The sequence below is a fragment of the Gobius niger genome (genome assembly GCF_951799975.1).
Source record: "Gobius niger genome assembly, chromosome: 16".
Lineage (NCBI taxonomy): Eukaryota > Metazoa > Chordata > Actinopteri > Gobiiformes > Gobiidae > Gobius > Gobius niger.
In genome coordinates, this window is record NC_136867.1 from 10,050,705 (window position 1) to 10,063,200 (window position 12,496).

Here is a 12,496-nt window from a genome sequence, read left to right on the forward strand (position 1 = left end):
CTAATAAAATAACTTGTACGGTTACTTCTAATATAAAGTAATCAGTGACGCAATTGTTTTGAGGGAGTAATCCGATTATTTGCTCAAGGTACCTGGAAACACTGGTTGCAGCCATTAACAAACCTGTCTATAATTGTTTTACATCTTTGTTTTGTTTCTGCATCTGAGGAAAGCTTGCATTGAAACATTTTGAATTTTCTATTGTAACCAACCCGAAGACTGCAGCATGTAATAACTTTAACCATGTCCCAATTTCTAAACTTTTGTGGCGATGAAACTAATGTTCATTTTTTTTTTTTTACATAAGCCAAAATATTACAGATACACCAAAAAATTCGTGGCACCCTCCCTGCTAAACCATTCCTGCTTGGACGAAATGTTCTATATTGAAATAATCTTCAAACTCAAACTTATAATGAGTTGAAAGTTCACCGTACTCAAATACATGATGTGCTAGTACTTGTACCTTTAGATTGAACCACAGTCAATCTTGCATCACTGATGAAGGAGTTCACACTCATCCAGGAGGTGTGAGGAGGATGTATAAACTTGTGCTGAAAGGTCTCACTCAATCCAAACGCTGGACCTTCTTGCTGTGAGACCAAGCGACGGCACCGCCGCAGCACATGTTTGAGTGCGTTAAGTGGACTCCTGGAAGTAATTTTTGGTGAAGTAATGAGGATTTGGAGGGTCGACCGCAGGTGAGCGGCGAGGTGAGTGCATGTGAAGGGCCTGAGCTGCGACAAAGGGTCACGCCAGTCCATGGCCCCCGGGATTAGGAACTGTGGGAGGGATTAGTTAAAATGTCAACATAATGTCATGAGCGGTGTGAGAAGGCCAAAGGTTCAAGCGCTGCTCAGTGGACAACAGTTAACAGATCTGCTGTTGACACTGTCCAACACCACATGAGTTAATAACACCAGCCAGAACCACCACCTCACCCTCTGTATACATCTGTTAAAACATGTTCTCTGAAATGCATGATTATTGTATTTGTACTATTATTTAACCTGTAATAAACCAAGAAAATCTTTTCATTCCACTGTAGGCTGCATGCAGTGCAGTATTCCTTCACAGACAGACTTTATAACACAAAGGCTCAAACCACGATGCCACAACCATACAGGTGAAACTCGGAAAATTGGAATATCGTGAAAAAGTTCATTGATTTCTGTAATTCAAGTTAAAAGTGAAACTAACATTACATAGGCTCATGACATGCAAAGTTTTTGATGATTATGATTTCAAGCTGAGCCACAATCAATATTATTATAAGGCTTGATACATCTCACTTTGTATGATGATACGAAGGGTCCCTGAGACTTTAAATGGCCTCAGTGGTTCAGTAGAATTCACCATCATGAGGAAGACTGCTGGCCTGACAGTTACAGAAAACTTGACACGCCCCATAAGGAGGGAAAACCCCAAAAGCTAATAAAAGAAGTTGGATTTTGTCAAAGTGCTGCATCAAAGCAGAAAGTTAAGTGGAAAAGTGTGGCAGAAAAAGGTGCACAAGCTGCAGGGATGACCGCAAATGGGACCCACATGATTATAATTTTCAGAAGACCCACATTTCTCTGTTTAAAATCATTTTCATTGATTTCATGTAATCTTCTGAGATTTTGAATTTGGGTTTTTTACAAGCTGTAAGCCAGAATCATAAAAAAAAAAAAATTACAGAAATAAATTAACTTTTTCCACGATATTCTAATTTTCAAAGTTTCACCTGTAGTCTGATACAGGTGAAACTCCCCCAAAACGTAACACGCTCTAATATTTGGTTGGACCGCCTATAGCTTTAATGATAGCACACATTCTCTATGGCATTGTTTCAGTAAGCTTCTGCAATGTCACAAGAGCCAGTGTTGCATTTGTTTTTCACCAAGATCTTGCATTGATGATGGGAGAGTGCGACCACTGCACAAAGCCTTCTCCAGCACGTCTCAAAGATGTGGACTCTGTGGCGGCCGATCCACGTGAAAATGATGTCTCGTGCTCCCTGAACCACTCTTTCTCAACGTGAGGCCGACCAATCCTGACATTGTCATCTTGGAATGTTGAATCAGGGAAGAAGAAACCCATTGATGGAATAAACCGGTCGCTCAGGTAGTTATCTGGTCTCATTCTTTGGGCACTCTCGACCTGACCAACTGCAGCCATTATCCAGGAGGAGAAAAAATGAGATTAATTATGAGTATGTTTGAACTATTTCACAAGACACTGCATTTTTTTAAAATTATTCTATTCAATTAAAAAGTACAACTGGTAATGTAGTATGTTCACTTTTCTAAACGTTTTCTGCCATTGAAACACTATACCCGTGGGCCCTTCTGGCAGCCTTTCCAGTTGCACTTTTTTTTCTCTCATTTAAAAAAATAAAGCCAAGACCCTGTTTCCAAGAACTCTTTAAGCATCAGTGGCAGGTCTGAGCCTGGTATTGCCTGCTCAAAAAATGACGATCCCTTTTATCAGAAATACAGCTTCATGTTTTTGTTCCGTGTCAAGCGCAGCCTCACATCCCCCTGTCTTTCACCTCCGTGCCCTTGTGTGTGGTGTCTGCCCTGCCCTGGGACACCCCGCCTGGGCTCGCATAGAGACGGTCACAAAGCCCGGCACCTTTCCTCGTTAGCGGCGCGATGGCCTCCTGTCATGGGGGCGCACGGACTCCAGTGTTAGGATTAATGTCAGTTGTGGCCGCAGGGAAAGGCCTGGTGAGCCACGGATCCACTCATGACTTGATATGTGGTGGCGTGAGCGCTCCCTCCACACGTACTGATGCGAGAGGCTCTGAGAGAAGCATTTACATCATCCCGGGAGTTTCAGAGGAATGCAGCCCCTCTCTGAGCTCAAGAATGACCTCGTCACCACTTCTGTTGTCACACATTCTCAGACTTAGAGGTCCTATGCTTTATTCTGCTGTTCATTTTTATGAATAACAAAATGGTCAACAGCTCATAGTCATATGGCACTTAAACTCTGAATTATGGCCTATTCAACTAAGACGAAATAACGCTGATGCCCTCGTTCATCCCTGGCCAAAGTCCAGCACATCACGGCCAGAACAGCATGAATTCACTCTTTTCAAAGAATATTCAATGTGTCATTTAAATCCCATTTTTTTCTATTAAAATGATGTGTGGACAACCTTTGGAGGCCCCCTCCCCCGATCCCACTTTGGGAATGGCTGCCCTATTTAATCTACTTTTACACTCGGATGTGATAGAAGTCAGGCCAAGGACATCTGTTTCTGAAGTGAGCGACCAAAATGAATCATGATTCTCTGTATTCTGGAGATTGCTTCAAACTTCTGAACTAAACAGTAATGAAGAAGTCACATACAAACACAGCAATTAAATCGAAGGCAATGGTAATGGATGTGCACAATACACTTCACAATGGGATTAGTTCTAGAAGCTGAATTAAAATCCATCTTCTGTGAGTTCCAGCGCCGCTCCTCACAATAAAGCAAGTGATAATTATGCAATTATCATCGTGCCTTTGTGTTCTTTCTTCTCCCGTCAATTTAACCGCAGTTTTCTGTGTTTTTGAGACATGATTGTCCTTAACTGAGAACTGTATTGATGCCACTGATTGCGTTCCTTTGGAGTTGTTTACTCAGGCATGATTCTGGAGCCTATGTGCCTGTCCTCGTCCTCGCTGTGTCCAACTCCTCCTGGTCGATGCATGCTGTCTGCCACCTGCACCTATGGGCGACGGTCCAGCCTGGGAACCAGGTTTATGACTCTCAGCCTGAGGGCCTGTGTGTGTGTTCCTGGAGGTTGTGTGTATGTGACGAACCTGAATGAGCACCCATAGGGGGCAGTCCGCTGCATGCTTACCCCTCTCCACATTTCTGATCCATCTGCACCCTGCTCTCTCCCCAGGACCCAGACATCCTGTTCTTCCGTGGTTTCAGCTAAAGCTCATCTTCACTGCGGAAAGCACTGAGCAGCGATTCTCTGGACACACAGCGATTGTGGACGTCCCGGTGTCCACCTTGAGCTCCCTCTTTAACGTAAAAAAAATAACATGAGACCAATAAAGTTACCCTAATCCCAACAAACTGACACTGTCATCAGATCAGGGCAGATCAGAGCTGGCAATAGTGGTGAAGCCTAATTTAAAGGAATAGGCCACCGTTTTTACATACTGAGATATGTTCTTACCTTAGCTTTGACGAGTTCTTTAGGACCTGTCTGGTCTTCCCCCGTGCCTTCAATCACGTAAACACAGCGCAGACGGCGTTAGCATTTAGCCTCTCCCTCTCTCCACTATAGCTCCAAAACAGGTCAAGATAGAAGCTACCAAGCTCTTCTACGTTTTCCCTATTTAAATATGGTTACGTGAAGTGTTTCACTACAAAGTATAATTACACAAAATTAAACAATGTGGATTTTCTAAGCAGATAAAAGGGGGATCTATATTGTAAGGCGTAATAATACCAGGAGTAGTTTGGCATCCGCACAGTAAAGTGAAGATTACTGCGCGGACAGGTCCTAAAGAACTCGTCAAAGCTAAGGCAAGAACATATCTCAGAATGTTAAAACGGTGGCCTAATCCTTTAAGGTGTGGGGCACTGGATACCAACCCATCTCCTCGCTGTGAAGAGATGCTAACCACTACGCCATGCTGCGTCCATTCAGTCACAGTGTATTTGTATTTGAGATGTCATTTACTTGTGCTTTGACGCTGAAATGGAGTGAAAGGTCAAATCTGTGTTTACAAGGCTTTAGTTCTTTGAGCACAGCCGCGCCTTTGTATGGCAGCAGCACTCCGATGATCCTGTCATCTCCTGAACTCTGCATTCTGTCTGCCTTTGATTAACATGATTTGATGTGCTCTCCACTCCAGAGCACGTATTGTATCCACAAAACAATTGCTTAGTAGTCATTACGTTAATTACTGTTAATACTAAATGATCACTTTTGCTCCAAGGTTAGTCACTTCATTTTGGTGAGAAATATGTTATCAATCCTTGACGGTGGCCAAATGTTGAAGGTGAAATAGATTTTTCAACAATACGTTCCTATTTAAGGCAGCAGGTTTTTGTAAAAGCTAAGGTCACAGTGTGGTACATGATCTGTCAACCGCACAGAGCACGGCACAGGAGTTAGCAGGCGTCACAGAGAGCTGCTACTGCTCTGTCAGCTGCAATATCATACGCTTTTCTCCACTCACTAAATCTCATAAGAGGCACCAGCCACATCTCCTGCCTTTTACCTGAATACAGAAAGTGAAAGGCTGTTAAAGACCGCGTACAGTTTTCAAACGACACTAAACAATTCAGTCCTTTCCATTGACCCTGCTGTAACCGGTGAAATCGTTTTTAGATGATTGTTAGGCTAATGGGCCATTTAATACACAATAACAAACCCTGTTGAAACATAGTAGGTCAGGTGTGATGTATTGTCCAAGCCAGGGTTGAAATCAATGTATCAATGTTTATTAATTCTTGTTCACATAGGACTGGTGTCTTTTGTGCGTGCTGTACCGTACTCACATTCATCAGCAGGTGTGGAGGATGCTCCTGCCGAGAGCCGTCCGACTGAACAAAAGTCGCTGGCCTGGCCATTGAGCCTTAGTGCAGCAGCACAACTCTGAAAAGCACTGAGCAGAATGGGAAAATGCACTTTGAGAAAGGTTGAAAGTTGCAGAGAGGTGTGACTTGAATTGGGGAGAGGATAATGAGCAGACACACGAATCCATATTAATGCCTTGCAGATTTTTAATGGTTTTTATGGTTCTCTTTGATACTTTTATCTGAGAGGTGGGATGCTTGGCCTTGCCATCAGCAATATTTTATATATTTTAAATGTCACTTCAATCTCCTTGAAAGACGTTTTATGTAAAATATGCTTTTTGTGCCTTGGAAAGACATTTAATCAAGATTAACCTTGGTATTTTAGTAGCCAGTGGTCCAGCTTTGTGAGCTTTCAAAATGGAAGGAAATTAAGCATTACTTTGTGCCAACGATTTGCTTTTTAGAAAGGTTATTATCACCACTGAAAGTAAGAATTTGGGCATGTTTTTAACAAACCTGCTTTATCACAACATCATGGACCAAGAACTATGGCCTCTGAAGTTGTCTTTGAGATTACAACTTCAGAACATTTAGCTTTATTTTAGGCCTACTATATTTATTTATAGCCTATACTTATTTATTCAAAAGGAAACTTGCACAACTTACATCGACGCAGACAGGAGATGTGTAGGCTGTTGCACGAGCACTTATTTTCACCCAAATTGTGAACGTCTACTATAGTAATGACGACTCATTTATTAAACTAGGCCTGTAGCCTAATAACACTTTTCAATCTTTATTCGCTCGATAGTTTATAGGGCATGCAAGAGCGGCTTGTATTAAAACACACACACGCACAAATGTGGCAGACTGCACCTTTCTGAAAGGCCCCGCTCCTCTCGTTGATCGGAAGGGGAATATTGTGCGTCCTTTCCGAGTTTCCCGGGCGTGGTGCACTCGAGTGTCATTGCATTGTCCACAGCAAAAGTGTTCCCTAAATAGTGCTTGGGTGGTCTGGTCCCACACGTTTATACACTTCGCCCTTCTTGATTTACGGCTCACAGTTCAACTGCTGCCAATTAACGCGAGGACTGACAAAGAGGAGGAGGCCCTTCCCGAGGGCGCGCGCTGGGCTGATGGACGTCCTCCGCGACCAACGAGGTAACGTCACTCACAATAAGCTGTTTACAGGTGCACAACTGCCACGGGGTGTTTCTAATTCTGCTAGGTTTTTGAAACTAATATAGGCTGTAATAAACTATTTATTTTATATATTTAGTTTATTCAGTGTGCAGAAGCCTCATTTAAGTGCGCGTTTAATGACGGGCCTCTCCTCTTTTTTTGGTGTGGATTGGTTACTTGTTTGCCGTAGCCTTTGATTGGTGAGTGAAATGTTAGCCCATACTTAAGGGCATCAAAAGCGTTTTTTTAAAGCAATAATCCTATCCTACACAGCTAGTACACACGAACCTTGCTTCGTGCGCAGTTCTTACAATTATTGTTTTATTTCTATTTTGCTTCATCCCGGTCCGAAAGAATTTCCTTTTTCTAACCTTTACAACAGTGTTCTCTAGTCAACACAATACTGTCAATTATCCTCCCATGCACCATCAAGTGGAGTCAAATTAGAAAACGAACTGAAATAAAAACACATTAACACCAATCAATCATCAAATTTCAATTCCAATGTTACTAACATTGTTGGATTTTTGAATAGATAAGAGCGTCTATCATAATCTATCAGGGCTAAGTTTCAGTACAGACTAGAAGATAATTTCTGACAACGACTTATTTCACTTTCTGTATTTTTAGGGCTGTTTGATTTGATGAGAAAACAGCTTCTTTATGATCTGCGGATGTGTAAATGAAGAGTCATGTGCTGCAGATGAACAGGGCAGGTGCGTGGACGTCTTTGAAGGTCCTGACCCGGCCTTGAGTCCATGGGTGTGTCCATGTGAGTGAGCGCTGGCCTGTCCTGACCTTTCACCCACAGGCACAGTCTATTCCATGGTCTTCTTTCCTGGAGCAACTGAGACATGAGCTTACCACAAACTAATTAAATCAGTCAATAGACTTCCACTCGCAGGGGTGACGGCCAGCCTTGAGAATTCAAACACACTATGGTGCTCCAACATGCCTTATATGGGCTTTACATGTAAACAGCTGTCATGAAAACAAGCAACTTTTACATGCATTAAAGTGTGGGAGATCAGTCTGGAGCCTCTCAGTGCTGTGAGTCCCAGGTTACAAAAGAGTCAAGGCGTTGTTTTTGTGCTCTGTTCCAGGCCTGGCGTTCACCTGACTGCACCTCACCTTTGGCACCGCAGAGCAGTGAGTAGAAAAGGGTTACGGGAGATGAATGTGGAAAATACACTTTCATAAAACAGGAAATTGGGGGCTAAAAAGTGCAAATAATCACTGGATGTGAATGTGTCCATTGAAGCGGTGTTTTGGGTGCGAGCCTGATGCTCCCACTAATGGCCTGATTCAGTGAAGTAGCAACAGGAATGCTAACCTTCTCAATGCTTCACGACTCAGGGCAGGCATGGCAGCGCTCCCATTTGTGTTTGTGTGCAACTGCCATTATCCTTTCTCCACTCTCCAAAAGAGAACTCTCTCTAGCATACTCGCTCTTGTCCTGTAATGAACGGGGGCTACATATTTATGTTTTGGGCCAGAGGACACTTGAAACACAAGAGAGGTTAGAGTAAAGAGAGGGGAGTGTTTCCCCAGCGGCCCGCAGGCCAAGTGAGGGCTGCGTCTTTACAATCATCAGGTGACCACAGCAAAATAGTGTGGCCTTAACAAGCCCAAATACAAAAAGAACATCATTTTCATTATGCAGTCAAACACAATTAGAAGCTGCTGTTTTCTCTGGGAGCGTGCTTTAGGCTCTTTGTGGGGCTCTCAGTGCCCGGCCCAAAGGCCTGCTCAATGGGCCCCCACAGCACAAGGGCTTTGTTGCAGCAGTAGCCTTACACTGGGAGCAGATTTGTTGAATTAGAGAGCGCAGCAGGAGCTGAGGTGGAGGGGGGATACGAGGGGTGGTGGGGCGACCTGTTGCTAGGTGACCGGCAGCCCGCTGCACATGCCAGTCTGCAGAGCTGGGCACTCAGGGTTTGTTTTGTTTTGTCCTCTCTCAGTGCTCCACCCTGCATCAATTCTGTCGTCGTCTTCTTATTCTTGGAACACAAAAACAGACAAAACACACAAGTGCTGCGGACTCTACGGCCGACTCTCCACCATCCCGAGCCCCATCCTGTGCTTTTCAACTGTCACTAGTTAGAAGCCTTAGCCGTAAGTGTTGTGGGAAAGAAAATGCTTTTATGGAGAAAGTGGAGGTAGTCCCTGGTGCTAATGTGCTGGTTGGTACAATCTGCCATGAAGCGTTAGCCTCATGAAGACATTTTTGTGCTATCAGCAAAAAAAAAGTCTTTCCCTGGAGCTGTAAAGCGACACACAAGGACGGGCTCCTTCCCTTCCAGTACTGCGGCGCTGAAGGAGTGCCTTTTGAAAGATCACCATGCCTATATGAATATCATTCTCCTGTGGAAAGGATCATTTGGACAGTGTCACTTTGCCTGCACACTTAGGGTGTGGGTTTGGACCAATAAAACTATGAATTTATTAATATTTGACCTACTTGTTGATGTGGGTTTCAATGAAATGTGAAAGCTCCTCACAATAGCGTTAGAGTTATCCTGGGTGCTGCAGGCGGGTGCGGGAGTCACATGTGGCTAATGTGCATTGATTGTTTATGTATGGCTCTATGAATGAAGCGGCTGGTGCGGCTGATTGTGGACAGGCATTACCCGCACACTCCGCTGCCTGTCTCTGTGTGAAAAGCATTACACTTTGAAACTTGGACTTTTTCATTTGAGCGTCATGTATTCATTCCTGCTGCGTTGGCTGTGCTCAGGGTCATGTGGATTTTTGATTTCCCCCTTGGTGTGGAATTTATTTTCAAGCTCTGTCTGAAGGTCACAACCAAATCCACCCAAACCAAAGAGCTATTGTTGATCTGTTTGTGCACCTCGTGCCTCCCGATTCCCTTTCACCAAGACAGCATCTTTCTTCCTTTGTGCGGCCAGGGCTTATGAGACTATCAGGGCACACCTGTGCCCTAAGGAAAATTCCCTTGCTCTCTCTAAAGCGTATTATTGAACACAAGGCCGTGACAGCCAGTGTGTCTAAGACCCGCCCAAGATTAGAAATGGTGATGATAAAACGGCACTGAAGGAGATACAAGCACAATGGCTTATGTGGAAGGCCAACATTTATCTGCTATAGATATAGGCATTACATTTGATCTGCTCCATATTCAGTGAGGCTCTTAAGAATGTCAAATATGCTGTGTTTAATGGAAGCGAAAATGCTGGTGGCTTTACACAAGAGAATACTCGCTGCTATAGACCACAGCAGAATTTTTACATTAACCTGTTGACACTCAGCCAAATACAGTCAGGGCTTAGTATTTAATAGATCACAACAATAGGCATCGCATTGAAAATCGCCTGTTCACTGAACACAATGGCAGGTCGCCATTTTTGACAAGACAAGGCTATTACTTTACATTTATTCTTGCATGTGGCTGAGTGGCTCAGTTGTTAATTTGGTTTATTTATTTTACTATATCCAGGGGAAATCAGATCACAAAACTAGAGATGCACTGATCCAGCTTTGTTTTTTACCAATACCAATACCGGGGTGTGAGTATCTGCCGATATCCGATATTAACGATACCTAGAGACTTTCTTAAAAGTGGTTTTCTCTGAGTGAAAAATTGTGAGATCAATAAAGTCTGATCTTTTCTTGTGTTGATGTTTCAGATCAGTCATATCTAAGCTAATGGAAAAACATTTAACATTTGATCACTGGCTTGCGACAGGCTATTTTACATTAATATATGAACAGCTCACATTAAGTGATCTGATCATCACATATGTCAGTTCAGTTATTCTTTATCAGCATTTCATAAACTAAAATACAAACACTTGGCAACTCCAGCAGTGGCCGATTTTATTCATTATGCTCCTTAAGGTATTTCTATCATAGTTTCTGACCCAGCCTTGATTAATTGCTCCTGCTAGCTTTAAGCATGCTCCTGCTAGCTTTAGCATGCTGTTGCTAGCCACAGCATTTTGCGCAGTGATCAAAAATACATTTGCGGAGGTTAAAACTCAGCGATTGAAGGCGTTGAGAGCTAGAACTTGTATTGGTTCAATATCGGATAGTTGTAGCCGTATATCGTATATAAAATATCATATTTTTTCTGTATCGGATCCGTTATTTGATAACATTGGCTCGTGCATCCCGACAAAACATTGAAACACTGCATTCACAAATAATGAAAACATTTATGCCTACAGCTAACATGAGTCCATGATGAAAATTTATTCCATTTAAAAGCAGGTCATGGTTCTGTTCAACGTTGAATGGGAAGATACAGACATATTTACACCGTCAATATTTGGGGGCATCGGTGGTTTGGTGCATGTAATGGGTGCATGTAATGGGTGCATGATGTAATGGGTGCATGTGATGGGCGCATGTGCTGCGCTGCTGTGTGGAGAAGGTGCTGACTCGGTTCTCGGCTCATCTCTACCTCTCGCAGTTGATGTTGTCTGGCAGGAGCTCCCCCAGCACCGCACTCTCTATCCGAACATGCATTTTTAACCAGTGTAGGAGGATGTCACTGAGCGGCCCCCACTCATCGCACAGACAGCCCGATCACACGGCGGCCCTGGGCACTCACACTCAGAGGTGCAAAGCGCTGCCGCGCCATATGCATAATGACATTATTGTACATTATCCCTGGAAAGGTTCAGCTGATGTAACAAGTGCATAGAATTGATGAAGTATATGTATATACTGAGATGTAGAGAATTAAATATAGCTAGTGTATAGCCCCAGTGCGCAGTGTGGTTGTTTTTGTGTGCTGAGCCCTGTGAGTGAGAGCAACAGGGACCAGCGAGGACTCGTTGACTCATTTTGCACAGGTCCCTGAAGTGTCTGCGGGCCGTCCTTGGCAGACTGGGCCGCTGCACTGCTGTCAACTGTCTGAGCGCAGAGGGAAGCAGGATGGGTCTGTCAGCTTTGAATCTGCTCAGTGACAGCCCACAGCAATGACACGGACACATCCAGCAGGCCCTGCCCAGGGCTTTTGAGGCTGTACGGGCACTGGGGGGCCCAGGATATGTGCTGGTATCTGTGTGCCTGTTTCTGTCTCACCTCCACCGCTGTCACTCTAATGAGCGCTGTCACAATGGCATTTGACAGACATCATCCATGAAGCTCAGCTGACTGATGAGAGCAGGACAGCCCTTGGTGTGTTGTCCCGGACTCCTGTGGGTTCAGCTGTGGGGCTGAGAGCGACCACCATGTCTGTCCAAGGACTGACTCAAGCTTAGATTATCAACACTTTTCTCATTTTTTAAGAATCACAACGTATTTTTACAAAACTATCCAAAATCTATTCTCTCAATTGTAATAAAGTGAGAATTAGATCCCGTATGTTGTTATGTGCTGCAGTTGAACAGCTATAGCGCCTGCGCGGGCAGGTGCACGTTAAACATTACTAAGCATTACTAACCCTTTTTCCTCAACATCATCATTTTTGTGTTTGATTAGTGTCACATAATTGAATATCAATGCACCACCCCATGGAGTCCTCTCAATATTTGCCTGTATGATTCAACCAATATAATTCAAAGTAAAAACTGTAAAGCCCTATCACCAAAAACACACGGTTTAATATAAAGTAGATGCATATTCATATTTTCCAGACAGAAAAATTCCAGATGTTTTTATAATTGAATTCTCGACAGTGAATTGTTGAAAATGACTTGCTGCATTTTTGCATATAAAATATATATCCTTTTATAGTCCTTTAAAGCTTTGAATCGAGTGACAGAAAATAAAAAAGCCGTCATAAATATTGAAATAGTTCTCACTTTATATGCAGATGTGTAACAT